Raw genomic sequence first — 25,330 nt, forward strand, 5'->3', positions numbered from 1 at the left:
TACCATTTCCAATCATAAAGCACTCCCCACCTCTCAAACATCACCCCTCATCATTTACCTTTTAAGAGATGAAAGTTTGGGTCCTACAATCAGGGTAGGATTAGCACTAATTTCAATGTGCTAACTAATCCCCAAATAGAGAAGCACTTTTCAGCACTGAGGCCAACAGTAGCAAAGTTAGCATTGACTTGTTTCTCCAACGTAGGCCCAGAACATATTTTGTGTGCAGTCTTCTTTGCCTCAATCAATCTAAAGTGGACAATTTGCCTATGAAGATATTCCTAGCTGAGAATGTTATATGTGCTATATAATAACTTTGCTTCCAAATTCATTTAATTGGGCTTAGAGCTACTGATCATGGGTGAATTTCTGGGCACAAGTTCCTCCCAATTTATACAAGTATTTATTCTTATGCTCACTTTCTTCCTTCTATTAATCCCACATAGAAACCAAAGAAGTCTACTCAAGATGTTGAGGCAGGGAGATAGCACTGTACTGTCATAGATGCATACTTACAGGTTATAAATTGAGGTTTGAATAGCTTCTCCAGTGGATGTAGAATGTACCGTGGGTCTATTTCAGAGGAGAATTTTAGCATTCCTGATGACGTTCTGCCCAACAATTAGCACCCAATTAATGCAATTAAAAAGCCAATTAATTGGACATTATCACTTTGTTATTTTAGGACTCTGAAAACAAAATGCCATTTTTTCTGCATTGGTGCAAAGCCTACACTTCATAAAAAATATACAATATCTTTAAAGGGATGTTCTGCTATCATAAAATATATATTAAATTTAAATTTTCCCTTTCTCTCATTCCTTATTTTAATTTTAGGCAGATGGATAATGGATGTTTGTTTTTGGTTATATATTTGCTGTTAAAATATGATATAATTCCATCAATGGTCTATATGCCATGAAAAGCAGCCACCAAATATCAATAGTAGAGTTTAAATACTTTGTTACACATTTAGACAAGCAGTCCTAATGTGACAGAATACATATCCTACAGCTTATTCACTGAGCACAACTGATATTTCTCTTGTTTAAGAAGGAACTGCAAATGCTGGAAAATCGAAGGTACACAAAAATGCTGGAGAAACTCAGCGGGCGCAGCAGCATCTATGGAGCGAAGGAAATAGGCAACTTTTCGGGCCGAAACCCTTCTTGTGCTAGTTCCTTTGAGCATTTATTTTATAGTTGGTTTTGGGATCTGAACTGTACTGACAAGGAAAGCACTCATTGTCCACTATTGGCTGCCACCTAGGATGAAGCTTCTCTTTATGTACTCTATTATAACTTGTATGATTTTAAACACCTCTATCCAATTCCTGATGACCTTCTCTGATTATCCAGTGAGGCTATATGGATGGAACTGAGAAATAAAAATTGTTGTTTTCATTGATGGGATTGTAACATGGGCACCCCGATAGTCAGCAGAAACTAGAGGAGAAAATATGTAGATTAATAATTAGTGGGAATTTTTGACTTTATAAATATTAACTGGGTCTAAGGGCTTGTATGAGGTTGAATTTGGTCAGTATGTTCAAGAAAATGTTCTCAATCAATATGTAGATGGCCTATTTGGAGAAGTGACAAAATTCGACCTCCACTTGAACAATAGGGCAACAGGTGAGAGGTAATTTTTTTAGTAGGAACCTGAGGAGCAACTTTTTCACTCACAGGGTGGTGCCTATATGGAACAAACTGCCAGAGAAAATAGTTGAGGCTTAAACAACATTTCAAGGATACCTGGACAGGTTCATGGATTGGAAAGGTTTAGAGGGAGATATGCCAAATGCAGGCAAATGGGACTGGCTTAGATGGGGCATCTTGGTCGGTAAGAACGTGTTAGTTTGAAGAGCCAGTTTTCGTGCTGTATGGCTCTAATAAGACAGGGCAGGTGACTGAATTGTTGATGGGAGATTTGTGATAGATAATTCTATTAGTTTTTAAATAGTTATGGAACAGGATAGGACTGGTCCAGACATTGATGTCCTAAATTTTGATGGTACTTGACAGGAACTTTCAAATGCTCATTGGGGGAGGTCGTTTACAAGTAAGAAGAATGTAGGTGGGAGGCTTTTAAATATGAGATAGGGGGAGTTCAGGCCCAGCAGGTTCCTGTTAGAGTGAAGGGCAAGGCTGGATATCAGGGAGCACTGGATGATAAGAGATATCAAGGAGCCACAGCACCTGGGATCAAGTAAACTCTATGAGGAATATTAGGATGTAGGTGCACCCTTGAAGGAAATCAGCAAGGCAAAAAGGGGACATTCTACAAGTACGTTGAGGGCAAAGGGGTAACTGGGGAGAGAGCAGCCCCCCTTGAAGATCAATGAGGTCATCTGTGTATGGAGCCATAGCAAATCAGTCAGATGTTAAATGAATATTTATCGTGCAGAAAAATATGGATTCTAGGGTATTTGGGTATAATAATAGCTAAGGTGAGGTGCTAGAAGTTTAAAAATGCATAAAGGTAGATAAATCCGTGGGACCTAATCAAGTGCATCCTAGGACAATGTGGAAAGCAAGTGGAGGAAGAACGTGGAGGGCACGGAAGAGATATTTGTATCATCAATAGCCATGAATGAGGCAGGGAAGACTGGAGGATGGCTAGTTTGTGCCTCTATTTAAAAATGGCTCCAAGGAAATTAAGCTTAAAATAATTGACGGGTAGGTTATTGGAAGGAATTCTGACAGACAGGATGTGCATGCATTTGGAAAGGCAAGAAGTGTTTATGGATAATGAGCATTTCTTTGCGCGTGGGAAATTGTATCTCACAAATTAAATTGAGATTTTTGAAGAGTGTCCAAGTTGACTGATGAAAGAGGTGTGGTAGACATGGTCTAAATGGATTTGAGCAAGATCAAGGTACAACATGGTAGAAAGGTATTGCTGATGCTGGTTTACACAGAAGATAGACAAAAAATGCTGGAATAACTCGGTGGGACAGGCAGCATCTCTGGAGAGAAGGAATGGGTGACCTTTTGGGTCGAGACCCTCGGGTCTGAAAGTTAGATCGGATGAGATCCAGTGTGAGCAAACCAATTGGATACAAATCAGTCTGAAGAAGGGTTTCGGCCCAAAACGTTACCTATCTCCTTCGCTCCATAGATGCTGCTGCACCCGCTGAGTTTCTCCAGCATTTTTGTGTACCCCCAATTGGATACAAAATTGGCTTGAAGGTAGGAGACAGAAGGTGGTTTTCAGACTGGTGGCTTATAACGAGTGGTGTGCTGCAGATATCGTGTTTGGGTTCACTGATGCCTGTTATTTATATTAACGATTTGAATGTGAATGTAGATCGCATGGTTAGTAAATCTGCGGATGACACTAAAATCGTAGTACAATGACTAGATGAAGGTTATCTAGAATTACTATTACGATTAATATTCTATCAGTCTGTCACTACCTTTTCCTTCTCAACATTTGCTGTACTGATGACTTTTAAGACATATATCATTGGAAATTATACCAGCCCAAATCAATAATATACATTAAGAGGAACAATGGTCCGGGTATCAAGAACGATTTCTCACCAGTTTGATAAACAGACATTTGTGAATCTTTCTGCTTTCTATTATTAACTAATTTTGGCCTCATTCTCTTCATGGGCTTAAATTTCACAAACAGGTCAATCGTGTGCTTAGTCAAATGCTTGTTGAAAATTAATTTACATAATTTCAAATCCATTATTTCAGCAAGATAAGCAATAATTTCTCCTGTAAAACATGTTTTGCCTGCAAAAAATCTGGACTGATTATTATTTGATAGTTCTTGCTCTTCTGCATGTGATTTAGTTTTGTCTTGGCTCATATTCTCCATTAGCAATGTTGGGTTAATTGACTAACTTCAATGTATATGTCAATAAGAGGATATTAGATAGGCACATGGATATGCAGAGAATGGAAGCATATGGATCATATGCAGGCAGACGAGATTAGTTTATCTGAGCATCATGTTCAGCACAGATATTGTGGGCCGAAGGGTCTGTTCCTGTACTGCATTTTTCTATGTTCTATATAGTGCCAACGAATCAGAACCAGTGTTTTAAAGAAGGTTGGTGAAAACATGAGCTGTAAGACAAAGGAGCAAAGTTTGGCCATTCGGCCCATCAAGTCTGCTCTGCTATGTAATCAATGCTGATTAATTTTTCCTTCTGAATCCCATTCTTCTGCCTTCCCCCCGTATCCTTTGAAGCCCTTACTAACCAAAAACCTATCAATCTCCACTTTAAAAATACCTAAAAATACCTGCTCTGCTGTCTTTGGCAATGAATTCACAGATTCACTACTCTCTGGCTAAATAAATGTCTCCTCATCTCCATTCTAAAGGTACGTCCTTTTATTCCGAGGCTGTGCCCTCTGGTTCTAGACTCTCCACATCCACTCTATCTAGGCTTTTCATTATTGAGTAGATTTCAATGAGATCCCCTCTCATCTTTCTAAACTCCAGTGATTATGGGCCCAAAACCTTCAGACGCTCCTCATACATTAACCCATAATAATCCAAGATCAACCTCCTCTGGAACCTTTCCAACGCCAGCACTTTCTTCCTCAGACATGAGGTCCAAAACTGCTCACAATATTCCCAATGTGGCCTGACAAGCCTCAGCATTACATCCTTGTTTTTATATTCTAGACCTCTCTAAATGAATGCTATCATTGCATTTGCCTTCCTTTACTACCCACTCAACCTGCAAATCAACCTTTTAAATGCCTATTTTCAACTTCGTACTGTACCGTTCTTAGCACTGAGGCTTTTATCCAACATTGTTAATGTCTATTCATACATTGCCGCAATGACAGAATCCACTTTTCCAATGAAGACATTTAATTTCTACTTTGCAATAAGATGTCTCATTTGAAACCTATTCAGTTCTTCTGATTATTCGTCTAGGTTAGTTCTAACCTGTTTTCCAGGTCTCTGGGAGAATTAATGAGAGTTACAAATTGAAATACTCTAACTTAATTGTGGTGAAAAATCCAAGAACTTTGGTGATTTGCATAAAGCAGGAAACTAGTAGAGAAGGGAGTGAACAAACCAGAATTTACTGAACACAAATGGAGATAAAGATTAATTGGAGATAAATGTAGTCTCTGCACATTAAAATATCTTAGAGTAAAAATGGTAAATGATAATCAATTCAAGAAGGATTATGTCCCAATGAAAGAAGAGACTGAGAACATTCCTTAAAGCCTTGGGTTTTCATATACAAACTGATATTCAAGGTTCTTGCAGCAAAGTGGGTTGGGTGACATTTGTGCCCCGAAAGAATCGATCACCTGAATCTGTGATGTGAACGTTCTAGAGGAAGATTTCATTTTTTGCCAACATTAAAGTTGTCACTGGTTGTATTCATCACCATTCAATCCGATCCATTAAAGTCAATGAAGCACAGTGCACAGTGGTGCATGTAACTAGTGGCCAATACTCTTGCGTGCATTTAGTGCTGGTTACTAAAGACTACAGAGACAACGATTTCACCCCTTTGATTCACAATTTACAACTATTTTGGGAGGGTCTATCACATGGTCATCCCATTTCAGGGATGTGCAGGGATATTATTGAAATTGACCTTAAATTTTATTAAATACAGTAAATAATGCTCAAAATATTGTAAGAAAAAGTAAGTTTGCAAGTAACTAGGAAATGCTAAATATATTTGTGCAGAATTGAAAAGCAAAATTTCGGTTAAAGTTCTCCATCCAAAATGTTAACATCATTCTTTTGAAGATGCTGAACTATTTGCTGTACATCTACGATGTCTTTGTTTTATTTAAGCTCCAGTCTCTCCACAGATGTCCATGGTCGTCTTAAAATGGATCACATTTTCCACAATCCCACTTTGTGATAATAACAATAATTTGTATATATGCAGTTCTCTAATGTAGAATTGTGGAATTCTACCTAATTAGGGAATATACATTAAAGAAAATCATAATTTGAATGGTTAAACTCAGATGCAACTGTGAGATATGATAAATAACTAGCGTTGAAAGCCTTTACCTTGCACAGCCAAAATTCCATTAAAATTCTTCAGACGATAGAATCAATTTAATCCAAATTTTAAATATTCTTCACATAATTGGATTGATTATTCTTGTATATATTAGGAACACCATACTCATAGTTTTCAAATCATGGCAAAACACAATGTCTCCCAAGGCCAAAAGTTCAGAAAAATCTTGTCTTCCTCAGTCTTTACATTTTACGTTGGTCTAATTGGTATAAGGTATTTGGTATTGCCTTATCACCACTTCATCATTTGTTTCATCTTCTGTTCTACCGATTTCAATCTTCATAGAAACCGATACCGTAGACTTTGGCTCTTACTCAAAGCATTTGCAATAATCGAAAGCAACTGCATTAATGAATTGAACAGAATAGTTTACTGTGCCTTTGCTTTCTGTTTAACTATGAGTCTATATGTTCAGTTTTTTGTCATTTTGTCTTATCCACATGAGCATGTGCATTAAAAAAAAGTTTTTTGTTATTGGGGGTACTTCAAAAATCATTGGGTTTACAAGTATTCTTGCACATACGAATGAAGACATAACCGTATTTCACATACGTAGGATATCAGCTATGAGATATTGTCTATTTAGGGCAACAAATAAATTCCTGATTCTCATTTTATTTCTAAATGAACAGTGACATGTTCTCCGTGGCTGGCAGGTATATCGTCAACTATTCCTTTCGCATATTTGGTCTACCATATACAACAGTGATTTCCTAAATTACCATGGAGTTCAAAAAAGCTTCACAGCTGAATACTACTTTAAGATTTGTACTTAGTTCTTAAGAACTTCAATTTCCCTTGAAGCATCAACACATGCCGCTATTTTAAGCTGCAAGAATTTAAACAATCTAAAAAAAAGATTTAATTTCTACAGAAATTAAATGTACAATTACATGTAAGTGAGTATTATATAGTTGAATAATAAGTTAATAACAATATTTTTCTGTTCTAGGTTAATGCCAGACGATATCTACTATTATCACTCATTTTAAGCCAAATAACTGGCCTTCAAAGACGATAGCTTTATATTATCACATATCCAACACTATTTTTGTTTCTTGGCTATGACTATATTCTAACTGCACATGTTAATGTTAGTGATAGTTAAAGAAAGAACTTGCATTTATACAACATTTAGTATTTCATGACATCCTAATTTACTACACGGCCATTTGTATAACCTTTTTCGATCGCAGTTAAGTCATAATGTTGAGAAGTTTGCAAACTAATGGGTGTATGACCAACCTTTAAAAAGTATAAAACTAGTCAAACAATCTTTGTAGTATCATCTAAAATGAATATTACAGATGAGGTTATTGTTATCTCATGTAATCTCATGTAATCATCTCGTATGTGTATGTGACAAATAAACTTGACTTGACTTGACTTGACTAGTGAATGGAATAAAATATAACCAATATTAATTCTGCTAATGCTAATTGTTTTGCACATTTTCTCCAACTAAAATATACTTTCAATTTCAGTATTTGAGCACATCTGCTCATTTTTCTGTTGTCATATTCCTCCTAATATAAGCTGTATTTTAAAGAGTCACTGAAGTTTGTTGAAACACTGAAACAAAATTAAACTGATATTCTTAAAAGTCTGCTTACCAGAATCTAGTGGAGCTTAGGATGTTCCTGCCTGTTTGAGTTGTTACATGAGGATACAATGATCTCTGAGCATCACTGAAGTCCAGCTGGAGAGAGCAGGGCCTTTTTTGCCTATTTATCAGAGGCTCTTTGCAAACACTCTGGCTCCAGACATTCTGCAGAACAGCACTAGAGGCCTATCGCACTAACTAGCTTCCCACACAGCTCCCTCCTGGGTCAGAGAAAGGGCAGCCCTTGTGTGAATAAATCAAACAAACCTGGCTCATCGTTACTGTCCGCAACCAGGTCACAGAGATCTCGAAGTTATGTTTATCTTCTGCTACCCCATTTTAGAATCTTTGATTTTCTTTTTACCTTCAGGTTTAGCCAAAGACAAGCCGTGGAAAAGAAGAAAACATCTTTCTATTCATCATCCGGTGACAACCCCAAACAGGAAATCCAGACCAAACATCTGAACAAATCCCAGTATGGTTAGCTTGGTCAGATTGAGTAAATGAGAAATAATTATTTGAATAATTGAGGACGTTGTGGGTAACCACATGCAAAGTTTACTGTCAAAGCTCAATGTTGCTGATAACATTGCTGCTGTAGTTTTTTCATAAGTTCGTAAAGTTATAGGAGCAGAATTAGGCCATTCGGCCCATCAGGTATACTCCTCCATTCAATCATGGCTGATCTATCTTTCCCTCTGTCTTATGACATATGCTTAGCCTGATTTGCACCGTGGTATTTTTATTGCAGCTTCAAGTGATGAAAATGCCCTGTAACAGCTTCTGTAATGTATGTGAAATTCCCAATATAGAGTAATTGATCTGTATAGAATGGAAACAGGCCCTTCCACCCACTTTGTCCATGCTGGCCAAGTTGGCATTCTGCGCTAGTCTTATTTGCCTGCATTTTACCCATGTCCCTCTAAACCCCTCCAGTCTACTTCCTCTAGCAGCTCATTCCAGATACGTTTGGGTTTAAGAGCATGAACAATTTGGCAGAAAATGAATGGGAAGAGTTATTGTCATCATTGGCATCCCTTTGTCAATGCTCCCAATTAAATGCTTCTGTGCTTGTACAGGAAACGATTTCAGTCTTCCATTTTCCCAAACGGTAGTCTTTCTGAAGCAAGTAAGGCTCTCTTTCAAAAGTAAAATAATCTTTAAAGCACCTTGTGGATGTTTAATAGGTGAAAATCAACTACACTGCCACATTTTCAAAAATGTACTGTCTTATTTCCTGCCTATGCAGGTTTGTAGGTTAAGAAAGTTAATTGTCTTTGGTAAATTGCCCCCAGTGTATATGGCTTGGAACTAGTGTATAGGTAATTGATGGTTGGTGCGTACCTGGTGGTGTTTCCACACTGTAGAACTGAACATCACCCCATGACCATCTTGGTGGAAGAGGCTGGACATTTGGAAGCTCCTGTTGGTATAACATATATGGTTGTTTTGTGTTGTTAGTGCGCACCACATTGTCCACTATCTACACACACACATTGTGAGCCAGTGACAGTGGGAAGGTGTGCCACAAATACCGGTCAAGTGGATTGCTTTATGTAGGGTGATAAACAAATTGGACTAATGGAATCTGAAATAAAAACAGAAAAGGCTAGAAAAATCAGAGAAAGAAAACAGAGATGCTGCCTGTGCCGCTGAGTTACTCCAGTATTTTGTGTCTATCTTTGATTTAAACCAGCATCGGCAGTTCTTTCCTACACAAAACACTTAATGTTTCAGGTTGAAGACCATGCATCAGAACTGGCTTCTCTCACCACAGATACTGCCTGACTGGCTGAGTACTTTCAGCATTTCTGTATTGCATGTTGTATGATATTGAATTTCCTTAGTATTATTGAATCAAATCCATCAAGGCATTTAGAATATATTACATCAAGCTCCTGATTCATGCATTGTGGATAGGAGAAAGATCTATCCTGAGGTATCTTGAGGTGAGTGCATGCTTTGTAGTGGCAGTAGTACACTGAAGGAGCAGCCTTGAGTGTGCAAGGCCATTTGGTCGTGCACAACTTGTTGGACTCTTGGGACTGTGACATTTCCAGAGGAAAACACTTGAACAAAAGATTAATTGAACTATCCCTAAGCAACTGCATATAAGGTCCTGGCCAATTCCATGAGGTTCTGCTTTATATACCAGTGGAAGGAAAGAAAAAAATGCTTTGTGATAACAAGTTGCATGTAAGTATAGAAACATAAAAAATAGGTGCAGGAGTAGGCCATTCGGCCCTTTGAGCCTGCACCGCCATTCAATATGATCATGGCTGATCATCCAACTCAGTATCCTGTACCTGCCTTCTCTCCATACCCCCTGATCCCTTTAGCCACAAGGGCCACATCCAACTCCCTCTTAAATATAGCCAATGAACTGGCCTCAACTACCTTCTGTGGCAGAGAGTTCCAGAGATTCACCACTCTCTGTGTGAAAAATGGTTTTCTCATCTCGGTCCTAAAGGATTTCCCCCTTATCCTTAAACTGTGACCCCTTGTCCTGGACTTCCCCAACATCGGGAACAATCTTCCTGCATCTAGCCTGTCCAACCCCTTAAGAATTTTGTAAGTATAGGAAGGAAATGCAGATGCTGGTTTACACTGATAGACACAAAATGCTGGAGTAGCTCAGTGGGTCAGGCAGCATCTCTGGAAAAAAGGAATAGGTGACGTTTTGGGTCGAGACCCATCTTCAGGCAGATGAGAGGGAAACTGGAGTTATGGGTATGGCAAATAATGTAAATCCATCTGAGACAGTGCTTCATTGAGCCCAATAAACAACCTTTTCTCCCATCAATAAGATTCATTCAATTTTTTTTCCGGAGGGGAACTACTTTAAAACAAATAGGCTGACTTCAAATAGAAACAATGTAATTAAGCTGTGATGCTTTGGTAACCAGGTGCCCTTTGATGAGCTAAAGATAAAAAGTACATCATATCAAACTCAGTGCTGTGCTTGCTCCCAAAGAGCAAATCTCTGTTAGGGAAAAGCATGAGAACAAGCACTAGCCAACTAAATGTCATGCAGCCTCCATAAAGAGAGCAGAAAACATTCTCCATGACAATCAATTCATTAAAGTCATACAGCATTGAAACAGACCCTTTGGCCCAACTTGCCCTTTCCAACTGAGATGCCCCATAAACACTAAACCCACCTGCCCACATTTGGCTCATATCACTCTAAATATTTCCTGTCCATGTACCAATCCAAATGTCCTTTAAATGTTATTATCATCGGCGGTCGCTCGAAATGAGTATGACTGGCCTCTCATGGAGGACGCCTGTGCGTGACTTTATTTAATGTGGGGAGACTGGTGCACAGACAGCCACCACACGGTCCTTGACAGATCTGGGTATTAATCCAGTGGCATGGAATCCAAGACGACTGGGGACCCTTTTCTGGTGCAGCCTTCATCCGCCTTCCCAGTCATTGTGACGCTCCACTAAGGTCAGCCATCGTCCTCCACCTGTTCCACCGTTGAGGTCTTGGTTGGATTGCTTTTTGTCAGAGACCTCCCCCTCGCCCTTACCGCCATGGGTGACCCTACCAGGAGCATAGCTCCAGACGGTATCGTTCTCAGGATCTCAGGACCACACAAGCTTCTCCACCACGACATGGTGACATTCCACAGAGAAGTAAATGTTATTACAGTACCTGCATCAATGACCACTTCTGGCCACTTCTTTCCCCTCTGTGCCTCTTCTTTCCCCTCTCACCTTAAACCTATGCCTTTTGATTCTTGGTCCCCCCTACTGTGAAACTAAAAAGAACCACATACAAACTGATCCAAAGACGTATAGGTTTGTAGGCTAATCAGCTTGGTAAAATTGTAAATTGTCCCTAGTGTGTGTAGGATAGTGTTAGTGTGCGGGGATTGATGGTCGGCGTGGACTTGTTGGGCCGAAGGGCCTGTTTCTGTGCTGTATCTAAACTAAACTAAACCAGAAATGGTTAAAACAGGAAAAAAATATCTCAGAGCAAAAAATCAGCTCAAAACTCTGAAGTTCAATCACCGTCGGAATCCATGATGAATGGTGCTGGATACTGAAACAATTAAAGGATGGAGATGGAGATGGAGATATAAACATCTTCACCCTGAATGATTGTGGAGCCCAACAGGTGAGGGTCAAAAACAATTATGAGGCAGTTGAGTATCTCGCACACTTCCAGCACTTAGATCCCCCGACATCTCCAAATCCATCTAAGGGTGCATCCTTCTCCCCAACGTCTTCAGATGCGATAACAGCATTTGGAAGACATTTGGATTGGCACATGAATAAGAAAGATTTAAGGGGTCGTGGGTCCACTGAGTCCACATCGACTATGGATCATCCACTCACACTAGTTCTATGTCATCTCACTTTTGTCAAGTTACAATTAACCTACAAACGTGCATGTCTTTAGGATGTGGGAGGAAACCGGAGCATCAAGAGAAATCACATGCGGTGAAAGGGAGAGCATACAAACTCCGTACAGATAGCACCCGTAATCAGGATTAAGCCTGGATCTCTGGTGCTGTGAGGCAGCAGTTCGATCTCTACGCCACTGTGCAACCCCAGTTGAGCATTATTACATCAGTAAAAATAATAACTGTGCAATAACATATTTAAAAGCACTTGACACAAACGTATTTTTAATACTAAATCGCATGTTATCAGTAAAATGATCAACAGCCCAGTTCAGGATGTGTATTAGGAATTTGTACTCATAGATTTTGTTCTCAGCATTACATGTAGGAAGAACAGCTATTCACAGAAATGATTGTGACTGCAGGGATTTCTAGGTCAATTTGTGCCTTAATTTGACTAGATGCATCCAGTTGCAAATCCACGCTTGTGCCAATGATGTGATTTTCATGTCAAATGTTCATGGAATAAAATAATTTCTCATGCAGTCGTCCTTTAGGAATTTGCATGGGAACCTGTATCACCAATTCATCATGCAATATGCCTGTGGTGGGGCACCCTCAAACACCACGTTTCTGCAGTGATGGCCCACCCTCGGGTTTGATGTTGAGGCTCAGGCAAGTTTCATCCCCACAAATCCTCAAATGCCTTCTTACCCTAACTCCAGCCCCATAGCAGGAGCGTCCACGTCGCGGGGCTGGAAACTGGAAGTATCGTGAGCTAATTCTGCTACCACCATCATCTATTGCGACAAGTGACGGCTTCCACTGATTGTAGCCGGAAGCTGGCGCCCCTTTTCAGGATGATGACAGCGAGGCCGACATTTGTAACAAGATGGACACGAAAAGAAGAAGACCCTGACTCCAACCCCTTCATCCTCCAGCTCTCTGATCTGAGCTCCAGCTCCACTCTGATCTGAGCTCCAGCTCCACTCTGATCTGAGCTCCACTTCAAAACTTCAAATCATCTCCAGTTCCTGGTTCTGACTTCCCCAACTCTTGGTCTGTCTCAACAATTGCACTCCAACCTTGCGACCCGTTTGCTGCTCTCCCACTGACTCTCTGATCACTTACACGAGAGCAGTGACTCTACTCTTAGTTGTCCTTTGACTCTGATGCCAATTCTCCATTCACCAATCCTTCCCAATTACCTCCAACTCCAAGAATGATCTCCAAACTGCCCCCAGCTCTCGGATCCAAACCCCAGATCCCTACCAATGTCTCATTGACTCTCATCCTCAGGCAAGGATCCTATCTGATTCCTGATGGTGGCCCTGACCCAGCCCTCAATTAGTGGGCTGGCACGATGGCGCAGCGGTAGAGTTGCTGCCTTACAGGGACCCAGGTTTGATCCAGACTACGGGTGCTTGTGTGTACGGAGTTTGTATGTTCACCCTGTGACCTGTGTGTGTTTTCTCCGAAATCTTTCGTTTCCTCCCGCACTCCAAAGACCTACAGGTTGTAGGTCAATTAGCTTGGTATAAATGTCAAATTGTCCCAAGTATGTGTGGGATTGTGTTAATGTGTAGGGATCACTTGTCGGTGCGGACTTGGTGGGCCGAAGACCCTGTTTCCAAGCTGTATCTCTAAATTAAGGCCCAAACCAACCCCCAGCCACTATCCTCTTGATCCCTGAACTAGATCTGCATGACTCTTTTCTTCATTACTCCCCACAGCAAAGTTGAAAAGGAGCATTTACAGGTGCCCAAAACCTCAGGTTTGACTGGATGCATAGTTTTCAGAGACCATTAAAAATGAAGCAAGAAAGGAGAGGTTATGGGGACCCTGTTATCAGATTCCTGCATCTTCTTCCTGATGGTAGGAGTGAAATGAGAGCGTGGTCAGGGTGATGTGGGTCTTTGATGATATTGGTTTCGATAGGAAATTGGCATAACAGCAGAAGTCATTCAGTTATGGCAGTGAGATATGGCAGTGGTATTCAAATTGGCAGATTTGATTAATCTTTCACAAGTACTAGTGTTGCAACTAGTCACCATATTTATAACATATATAATAGTAGGATAGTAATCCGAGTTTACTGACAATGCAGTAATATGTGCAATGTAAGTAATGCAGATGGAAGTTTTTAAGGGATGTCAATAGAGTAAGAGAAGTGTAACGATGAATTTTAACATAGGAAAATGGAGATCATCCACTTTGGATCTGAGAAAATGAGAGAGCACAACAAATAAGGAACAGCTGGAACCATTGGGGATCTTCTCGGTCTCTTGCTAGAAGATAGGGTAGGCAATGTTCTGAAGAAAGGAAAAGGTCAAGGCTATAAAGTAAATTCACAATTTGGGTAATGATATGCTGCATGACTTAGTGACCTCTATAGAGATGAGGCTGCACGGGAACCAAGGGAATTAAATATTCCAGGGTGCTTGACATCTAGAAATTCCAGGAAAAGTGGTAATAATAGAAGGAATAGAAAAAAGCTGGTAATAATAGTAGAAAAACAGCACAGAATGACCTTGCCCACAATGAACAGGAGGTTTATGTTTAAAGGTAGTAAACGATTAAAAATACATTGGTTTATATATTTTACAAGTTTGAAAATGAGTACACCAAAAAAATAAAGCTTATAGCAAGTTAATACAATAATTACTGGGAATTTTCATCTTTTTGCAGACTGGGCAAAAGTAGTTTTGAGGACAAGCTCATGGAATGCATCTGTGACAATTCTCTGGAACAATATATCATGCAGCCAACTGGGAACAGTTTGATTTACTGATGTAATAGTAAGGGGTACTCCAGGGAAAATTGATCACAATGTGATTGAATTTGGTATAATAATAATAATAATAAATTTTATTTTTGGGCGCCTTTCAGAAATCTCAAGGACACCTTACAGAGATTAACAGGAATAAAAAACATATAATCAGAATAAAATAAATAATAAAGACATCACAGAAACACAAATTAAAAACAGAATTCAGTCCAAAAACAAAAAATCAAAATCACAATGTGAAAAGTGAGCAGCGGCAGCTAAAGCGCGCCAGCGTCCACTCTCCCTTCCGACAGCCATCTTGGACAAAGACTAACAGGATTACTTACAGACAAAAAAAATCATCCCCCCACAATGGACACCACTGTGGAGGAAGGCACAATGTCCAGTCCCCAATCCCAAGTTCACCCAAAGTCAGGCCTATTGAGGCCACCGCAATTGCCTCTACGAAGGCCCGATGTTCCTGGCCGTTCTCACCGGGTGGTCTTGACCCGGCGTCGGGAGAGTCCTCTCAGCGGCTGGGCCACCTGGAACGGCCGCTTCCTAGCTGGAGACCGCGGCTTCCGAAGCCGACAAGGCCGCGCCGGTTTGGAGCTCCCAGACTCCCGATGTTGAAATCGGCGCCGCCCACTCCGCTCCGCAGACCCGCAGCCCGGAGGTGTCGAACACGGCGGTCACAGCTCACCGGAGCTCCAGCGCGTCGATCCAGCGCGGCGACCCAGGCAAGGCATCGCCCGCTCCGCTCCGCGACAGTGCCCCAGCGCTGCGCCACCACCGAGGCCGAGGTGCTGGGCAGTCCCCGCCAGGAAACGGCGCTCCAAGCCCGCAGGTAGGCCACGAGGACGGGTCGACGGGCAGCCCGGAGAAAAAGCTGCCTCACCGACCAGGTAGGGATCTAGAAGTAAAATTGCCCCCTACCCCCCACATTAAAAAGTCCATTTCTCCAACGGACGAAACACAGGACTTACTAAACACAGGACTTACCGAAGTAAACGGACGGCTGCTGGTTAGCAGCCGCTCCCCAAGATGGCTCCTCCTGGCTCAAGGGAGAATTGTGTCAGATGAAAGCCGAGAGTCTTGAGTGCGCGCAATGAGGGTGATGGAGGTATGAGTGACACAAAGGTTATGGTTGATTGGGAATTCATTAAAAAATGATAAACATTCACAGAAATATTTCAGAAATATTTCAACATTTTTAATGATTAGGTTTCACTGAGAAATATAGACTTCACAAGGAGAACTGTCCATCTGTGGCTAGGTTAAGGATATTTTTACAATAAAAGAAGGGACTTGTAATGCTGAGACATTTAATGTTGCCAAGTAGAGTGGTAAGCCTATGAACGAATTTTAGAAAAGAGTTACAAAAAATAATAATAGAGGGAGAAGATAAACTAGATTCAGAATAGTTCAGATTCATATTAATTTATTGTCATATACAACAGGGTTCAAATAAATTCCTGATTCACCTGAAGCTCACGGGGTAACCGGTATACATACAGGAATGATAAGTACAATAATAAATAAAATGACGACAAAACAGCAAAATTATGCAAAAATATTTTTTTAGAGATATAGCATGAAAACAGGCCATTCGGCCCACTGAGTCCACGGCAACCAACGATCACCCACACACTAGTTCTATGCTATCCCATCCTATATGCTAGGAGCAATTTACAGAAGCCAATTAATCTACATACCTGCGCGTCTTTGGAAGGTGAGAGGAAACCGGATCATCCAGAGGAAACCCACGCGGTGACAGGGAGAAGGTGCAAACCCTGAGCAGACAGCACCCGTTGTCTGGATTGAACGCGGGTCTTTGGTGCTATGAGACAACAGCCTTTCCACTGCGCTACTGTGCCGCCAATTATGGAGCAGATTTAGGTGGTGCAGAAAAAAATCCCAATAATGGAATAACTCAATAAAGTAGAGTTAAGAATAAGAGTGGGTCCCAGCCCCTTGGGGAAGAGGACATGAAAGAGATGATTGTTCAACAAGCTGATAGCAATGGGGAAGTAATGACTGAGATAGGGTGATCTCCGGTCCGCAAGAAGACACCTTAAGTCAAAACACCAGATTTAATTTCCATTCAGTGCAGCGTCTTGAATAAATGATACTTTATTATCACGTGACATGTCACAGGGAGATTCTTTGTTTTGCATACCCAAGGTATGCAAAGAGTCGCCACATATAGGGGGCTGAGGTTAACACTAAAAACAGCCACCTGGAAACCTGTTAAATATTTGGTGAGAATTCATTCGGGAGGGACTTAGAAAGCTGTTATTTTAATTAAAACTGTCCCCTACCAGCACCCAGCTATCTGGGACTAAACATGGTATGGAAGTTAATTCCAAATGACATTTCAAGGGATTTGTGCAATTTCATGAATTGTTTTTTGAGAGATTATTAGTCTGAAATATTATTTGCTTTCTGCATGTATGATACCTGGTCAGATGAGAATTCCAAACATCTTTATAACTTGAAGCAGCAATTCCGAATTCTCGAAGTTGCAGTACTTTGCTTGGCCCGTTGATTTACTCGAGCACTTTGTGCTTTGCTCAAGATTCCAGCATCTGCAGTTGTTTCTCATTATTTTTCTTTTGTTTCACCTCTAATGTCGTTGGAGCTGTAAAAGGGACATCTGGAATGTATTTAAAGATTTTTTCAGGCATTGTATTACAATCGATCCAATCGATTCAGGTAATGATTGTTCAGGAAATTCTCCGAGGATTGCACCTAAAGAGTGTGGTGGGCTACCCTCCATCATTGGGTCATGACATCAGACACCCATGAGAAAGGGAGTGCTTCTTTAGGGGTATCTTGCTCGGGGTACTCCTAACTCCAAGCAAGGAATGGGAAGGAGACACAAACAATGTAGAATAAATTGGAGGTACATTAAAAAAAAGCTGGAGAAACTCAGCGGGTGCAGCAGCATCTATGGAGCGAAGGAAATAGGCAACGTTTCGGGCCGAAACCCTTCTTCAGACTGATCGGGGGTGGGGGTGTGGGGGGGTGGGGGGGGCGGGGAGAAGAAAGGAAAAAGGAGGAGGAGTCCGAAGGCTGGGGGATGGGAGGAGACAGCAGGAGGGCTGAGGAAGGGGAGGAGACAGCAAAGACTAACAAAATTGGGAGAATTCAATGTTCATGCCCCCAGGATGCAGACTCCCCAAGCGGAATATGAGGTGCTGTTCCTCCAATTTCCGGAAGTCATTTGCCATGTGGACATTTCCTCAAGAATTCAGGTGCTGGTAAATAGAGCTTTTACTGTGGATATTATACTGGAATTGACAGTGAAACAAACAGATCGTTAGCACCGATAGATTAGTTTATTATCACATGTGCCAAGGTACAATAAAAAGCTTTTTTGTCGCATGCTATCAAGTCAGCGGAAAGACTATACATGATTGCAGTCAAGAGGTCCACTGTGTGCAGATACAGGATAAAGGGAATAACATGCAGTGGAAGATAAAGTACAGTAAATATTGATTAAATATAGTCTGAGGGTCTCCAATGTGGCAGATGGTGGGTCAGGACTGCCCTCTAGTTGGTGATAGGATGGGCCAGATGCCTATTTAAGAAGTAACGTGTTTCTTCTATATACATTCTATATAACTTCTATAATAACAGCTGGGAAGAAATTGTTCTTAAATCTGGAGGTGTGCGTTTTCAAACATTTGTACCTCCTGCCTGATGGGAGAGAGGAGAAGAGAGGGCGGCTGGGCGCGGCTGGGCGCGGCTCGTCCTTGATTATGCCTTAGGCCTTGTCGAGGTAGCATGAAGAGTAGCTTCGAGTGCCGAATGATGCAGTTTATATATATTGTGTGTATATGTACACATAGTACGAATGATCTATGTAGGTGCTACCTATATATAAACATATTTTGTAGCACCTAGATCAATCTAATGGCTAAAAAGGGATTAAATCAAAATGTGTTCCTTTTTGAATTTGACTGGACTTGTTCATGTAGAATAGTGAATGGTTTTAATCGGTAACTTACTGTTTCAATACTGTCATTCTTTATCGGTAACACTCTATCTGAAGTCAGCGTTTCAGCCATAACATGCCACTAGTGTTAGGAATTCCAGATCCAATTAATCTATGGTTTGAAGCACTAAATGATGGTAAGGATTAAAGGTGCCTGGAGTTTGAATTTTCCTGATGTGTAAATACGCCAATAATTGATTAATAGTTATGAAGCTTGGAATTAGAACGCAGAATGTGATTTCTAATATAAGTCAATGGGGATGTTGTACAATGAGCATAGACAACAGTTAGAGAAGATTTTTAAAGATTTTAAAATGGTTTACATTTTCATTAGGAAAATACATTTGCATAATATTTGACATTTAATGTGCTGAACCACATTTATGAAAGGATTTTCAGAAAATACTTTTCAGATAAATCCTTTGCAAACTAATAGTATGTTAGATGGTCCCAAGGATATTTCATACAAATATTTATGCGATTTTCTCATGAAGATTGTTGTGGCCAATAGCCCTACATCAAAAATTAGGAAGACAAAAAAAAAAACTGGCAAAGAACAGAAACGGATATAGTAAATAATTTAGCTGACACATAGTGAAGTTATGTAAGGTCAACGAGAACTGAAGGAAGAAAACTTCTTGGATTTTGACAGAATTCAGGATACCTTCTAGGATCTCAGGAGACGTCAAAAGAGAAATAGCAAGTGTTCTGTCTAGTGTACAATGAAACAGTATGTATATAGTGTACAATAGTGTATAATGAGCCATAATTGGCTCTGAAATTTGTGCTAGACTGGACAATTGCCAATGTAATACTTTATTCATAGATAGAGAAATAAATATACTGGGTAACTACTAGATTAGTCAGCCTTACATTCATAGTGAATCTCTGCTGGCCATGAGTGATTATCAATATTCACTTAAAAGAAACAGGTAACTTAAAGACAGGCAGCATAACATTTTAAAAGGCAAATTCTGCCTCGTAAATCTAATAATTTATGTCTGTGAGGAAATCATTTATTGCACTCCTAACAAAGAAACACTACGTTATTTGCATGGAGTTTAAAAGCATTTCATGATGTACCAGCTAAAGAACAATGTTGAGAGAGAGTAGTTAATAAAAGCTTGATGGATAGGACATAGGAAACAAATGAAATGCAAGAGATAGACAAAATGTTACTTTAAAAAGTAACATAGGCCGTACCTTTGTACCTTACACCCCCATTTAAAATTTTAAAATGATATATGTTTATCTTTGGTATAAATCAGCATCTGCAGTTCCTTTTTATTACATTCCTAGAGTTCCTAGATAAACCGTTGTAATAGCTGTCACACGAAGACACAGAAAACAGTAGATGCAGGTTTACAAAAAAGTAGATTGTGTAATTGTTCAATCGGTTTGCAGAGTATCAACAAATATTTGTTTAAGAGCCCACTATAAGAAAATTCAGAAATTGCAGGATCTGAAATTTGTATCTGCACAGTTATTGAGTAACATTGGTCTTTTCCACTTACAGTTAGGCAGGAAAGGGTACACTTATTTTGTGTGACATATCCTCTTTGGTTCTTGTTTGTCTATAGTGGGTAGTCCCGCAAAAGCATAGGTAGACACAAAATAGTGGAGTAACTCAGCGGAACAGGCAGCATCTCTGGAGAGAAAGAATGGATGATATTTCGGGTCGAGACCCTTCTTCAGACTGATGTCAAGGGAGTGGGCGGGGCCGAGATAGAATGTAGTCGGAGACAGTAAGACTGGTGGGAGAACTTGGAAGGGGGAGGGGATGGAGAGAAAGGGAAAGCAAGGGCTATTAAGTTAGAGAAGTCAATGTTCATACCGCTGGGGTGTAAGCTACCCAAGCGAAATATGAGGTGCTGTTCCTCCAATTTGCGCTGGACCTCACTTAGACAATGGAGGAGGCCCCGGACAAAAAGGTCAGATTGGGAATGGGAGGGGGAGTTAAAGTGCTGAGCAACCGGGAGATCAGGCAGGTTAAAGTGGACTGCGCGAAGGTGTTAAGCTAAACGATCGCCAAGCCTGCGCTTGGTCTTGCCGATGTACATTAGTTGACATCTGGAACAGCGGATATTGAGTAGCTTACACCCCAGCGGTAGGAACAGCACCTCATATTTTGTTTGGGTAGCTTACACCGCAGCTTTATAACGTGTAGAAAGTAAACTCTCAGAAAAAAATGTGAATAAATACATTCCCACTGACGAGTGAGAAAACTCCTGGCTGCGTTCTTTCTTGTTTTGAAAGAACTGATTTAGACAGCAACTCTGAGCAAATCTGGTGTCAAGCTACACTTTAGGGTCAGTCGTTACAGATCGGAAGCTTTTACCAACTTTTACTGACATGAAAACTGAGCCTCTTTTAGATCTTGAATCAAACATCTGCAAAATTAACGCCTCGTCGCGCTATCCACTTATTATCCTGGGCGGTGATTTCAATGTTCCAAGTGTAGATTGGTCTGATGGCACACAAAGCCAACCAAAAGGGGGTCTTCAGGAAGCCCTGGCTGACATTCTGGAAAATCACATGTCCCAAAAAGTCACTTTCCCTACCAGGCGTGATAATACAAGTGGCACCGAAAATACTTTAGATTCATTGGTGACTTCACATCCAGATTTAATTTCGGAGGTTTCATCGTGTGCTGGAATCATTTTATTATCCAAGCAAAAATGCACACAAAGATTAAAATTCCTTCAAAACCACCGCATAAAATTTCCCTCTGGAGAAAAGTGAACAGTGAGGAATTTAAAGACTTGGGGAAAGATTTGTTCAACCTGCAACCAGATAAAAGAGCTAAGTAGAGTAAAAGACAACTGGGTGTGGCTGAGAGACTCATTAAACATATAAACATAGAAAATAGGTGCAGGAGTAGGCCATTTGGCCCTTCGATCCTGCACCGCCATTCGATATGATCATGGCTGATCATCCAACTCAGTATCCCATCCCTGCCTTCTCTCCATACCCCCTGATCCCTTTAGCCACAAGGGCCACATCTAACTCCCTCTTAAATATAGCCAATGAACTGGCCTCAACTACCTTCTGTGGCAGAGAATTCCACAGATTCACCACTCTCTGTGTAAAAAATGATTTTCTCATCTCGGTCCAAAAAGACTTCCCTCTTATCCTTAAACTGTGACATTCTGTGACAGCTGTGACAATTAAATGACATTCATGTTACAAATCATGTTCCTCAAAAACTCAGTATGCATCCTAGGTTTTTGGCAAAACTGAAACATCTCTGCAGTAAGAACGAGAAGTTTTATATCCGTGCCAAAAAAGGGGTACAAAACTGGACTGGGACAATTTTACTAGCGTGCGAAAGCAAGTCGATCGTGCTATTAGGAGTGCTCATAGACAACATGTTTCTTCTATTCTTAAGGAAGAGCATCCCAAGGCTTTTTAGAGATATGTGAAATCTAGATGGACAGACAACACTGGTGTCCAGATGCTTAAAGTGACCAACTGTCTGATCACTGAGGACCAGGCGAAAGCAGAAGCTCTTGCAAACCAATTTCAACACGTTTTCACCCGGGAAGATACGGAGCCTTCATCATTTCCAGTCCTACCTCCCAGCCCGTATGCTGATATGCCTGCTATTAAAATTGAGGTTGAAGGTGTCAAGAAGTTATTGCTCAACATCAATACAACAAAAGCTATTGGACCAGATCAGATACAGAATCAAGCCCACAAGATCGCGGCTGAAAAACTGGCTCCTGTTTTGCGGTTCAATTTTCAACAGTCGCTTGACTCGAGTGATGTTCTGCTGGATTGGAGGAAGGCTAACATCACTCCTCTCTTTCAGAAGGGTTCAACCACCAACCCGACAAATTATTGTCCTGTTTCATTAACAAGCACTTGCTGCAAACTGCTGGAGCATTTAATTGATAGTAATCTGATGAGACACCTTAGCAAACATAACATTCTTGCTGACAACCAACATGCATTTAGGAGGCATAGATCATGCGAGTCTCAGCTTACCCTGGCGGCAAATGACCTGACCAAGAACCTTGATAGCATCACGGATTTAGTAGTGCTAGACTTTTCTAAAGCATTTGATGTCATCCCACACCAGAGACTGCTTCGGAAGCTTGTCTTCTAAAGTGTTCATTCAAACACAAAATTATAGATTTCCACTTTTCTGACAAAACGTCTTCAGCGCGTGTGTGTGAATGGAAAAAGCTCTGATTGGCATCCAGTGTTAAGTCGTACACCTCAGGGCACAGTACTTGGCCCACATCTGTTTTTGCTTTACATTAATAACATCCATGCAAAAGTCATAATCATGACCAGACTATTCGCTGATGATTGTTTGCTGTACCGTGCAATTGTCAGCTGATGATAGAAACATAGAAAATAGGTACAGGAGGAGGCCATTCGGCCCTTCGAGCCAGCACCGCCATTCATTGTGATCATGGCTCTCCAAAAAGATCTCGATACTATGGTTGAGTGGTCACAACAATGGGGCAAGCAGTTCAACCCTTCCAAATGTGAAACCATGCGTGTCACCAGGAAGAGAAACATCATACAATACCCTTGGTGCCATCCTTGAAGAATCCAAACAGACTAAGTATCTTGGCATCAAATTACAGAACGATCTACGTTGGAATGGGCAGTCTCATCATGCAATGATGAAAGCAACAGGAGTCTTAAATTTTCTGAGATGCAACTTTAATCATTGTTCAACTTCTATCAAGGAGAAGTTATACTTCACCCTTGTTTGACCACATTTGGACTACTCAGTTGCTGTATGTTATCCATACACAAATAGAAACATTTCTTCCATCGAACGTGTCCAAAGACAGGCACCTCGATTTGTTACAAATACCTATGAGAGAGAAGCGAGTGTTACCAAACTTCTGAATTCTCTGGGGTGGAACCCTCTCCAAGACAGACGTAAAGCTCACCGTTTGACCTGTTTTTACAAAATGTTAAATGGTCAGCTCGACATAGACTACAAGACCTACTCCAAACCCAAACCTATTAGAAGCAGACGAGGGCATTCGATCCAATTTCAGATACCAGCTACCAAGACAGATGTGTACAGGAATTCATTCTTCCCCTGCACAATTAAAGCATGGAATAGTCTTCACCCTACCATAGTTACCCAACCAGACGCAACTAAATTTAAGGTAACTCTTCTTCTCCAAGAACCCTTTTTTGCTTAAGTCCACCCTCCGCCACCTCCAGATTAAATTTCATTTGGAATATTTTGGAGGACCAAGAACCAAGAACAAGAACAGCTGGGAGAACTTATTGCTGGATTTCTGTAAAATTAATTGAGCTTTCTCATTTGGCTTTCCTCATTCAAGCAATGATGGCAAAGCCATGGAGAGGATAGAGAAGTTGCAGAGAAATGTATCAATATAATACTAGAAATATAGAGACTTATTATAAAAGGGAAAAAAAGCCCACTGTTCCTAAGATTTGTTGTTGATAAAAATGTACAGTTATGTAGGAAAGGATACAAGTATTGTGTGGCGTCTACTTCGGCACCATCAATGTATACAGGGGTGTGTCTACCTGATGTCAATTACAATCTCCTTTGTCTTGCTGACATTGAGGGAGAGACTGTTGTTTTGGCACCTGGTTAGGAGGTTCTCAATTTTCTTCATACTCTATCTCTTCATTATTTGATATCCGGCCCGCTACGGTGGTGTTATCTGCAAATTAGTAAATTGAGTTAGTTGTTGCAATGGGCCTGGCCATATGGACTGCCTTAAATCAAACATTTTTCTTACATACTATGAAATTGCATTTAGGTCCAGCTTGGCATTGCTTGGCTTGGAGCTAAGCATGGCTTGGAGACACAAGAAACTGCAGATTCGGGAATTTTGATCAAAACACAAATGTTGGAGGAATTCAACAGGTCAAGGCAGTAGCTGTTCAGGGAAAGGACAGACACTTAGTTTAGAGATACAGCATGGAAACAGGGCCTTCAGCCGACTGAGGCCGCTCTGACCAACGATCGCGTGTCCACTGGTTCACCATATTCACCATTAGAGCCACCACTAGAGGATATTTCACCACCAGCTTCCAAAAGATAGTTAGAAATGAGCAATAAATGCTATCCATAGCACATCTGTAAATTAATAACAAATTTCCCAAACTCTCAATCTCTGTTCCACTTCATTATCAAAAATATACTTAATTATAGAGTGTATTTTGCTTTGCATATAGCGAGTAGTTATTTTCAAACCAACTCTGCAATAAATGTGGATTGAAGTTGATAATAAGACAGACCATCGCACAAACCATTGATTCCATCTACACTTCACGCTGCCTCAGCAAGGCCGCCAGCATATTGCGGGATCAGTCTCACTCCTCTCTCCCTTCGTGGCGGAATTACACAAGTTTGAAAATGCAAACTTCCAGATTTAAGAACAGTTTCTTCCCAGCTATTATCAGGCAACCAAACGGTCCTCTCACCAGCTAGTGTGTGGTCCTGACCTCCCATCTACATCATTGGGCACCTTTGAGCTATCTTTAATTGGACATTATCGGACTTCAGTGTTATAGAAACTTACAAAATTCTTAAGGGGTTGGACAGGCTAGATGCAGGAAGATTATT

At 40.7% G+C, this 25,330-nt stretch overlaps 1 protein-coding gene across 2 annotated transcripts in view; it reads right to left on the minus strand.

Moving 5' to 3' along the window:
* Positions 1-25,330, minus strand: part of LOC116986933 (bile acid receptor-like) — a 69,467-nt gene that overhangs the window by 41,700 nt on the left and 2,437 nt on the right. The window contains exon 1 of one of the 2 annotated variants that reach the window (XM_033042750.1): positions 7,642-7,951. The exons of the other annotated variant lie outside the window; for it this stretch is intronic. The gene's annotated coding sequence lies outside the window, so the exon portion shown is untranslated. Of the gene's footprint in view, positions 1-7,641; positions 7,952-25,330 lie in introns of those variants that run through there. 2 annotated transcript variants of the gene reach the window in all.

This window comes from Amblyraja radiata, chromosome 24, assembly GCF_010909765.2.
Source record: "Amblyraja radiata isolate CabotCenter1 chromosome 24, sAmbRad1.1.pri, whole genome shotgun sequence".
NCBI classification, from domain to species: Eukaryota; Metazoa; Chordata; class Chondrichthyes; order Rajiformes; family Rajidae; genus Amblyraja; species Amblyraja radiata.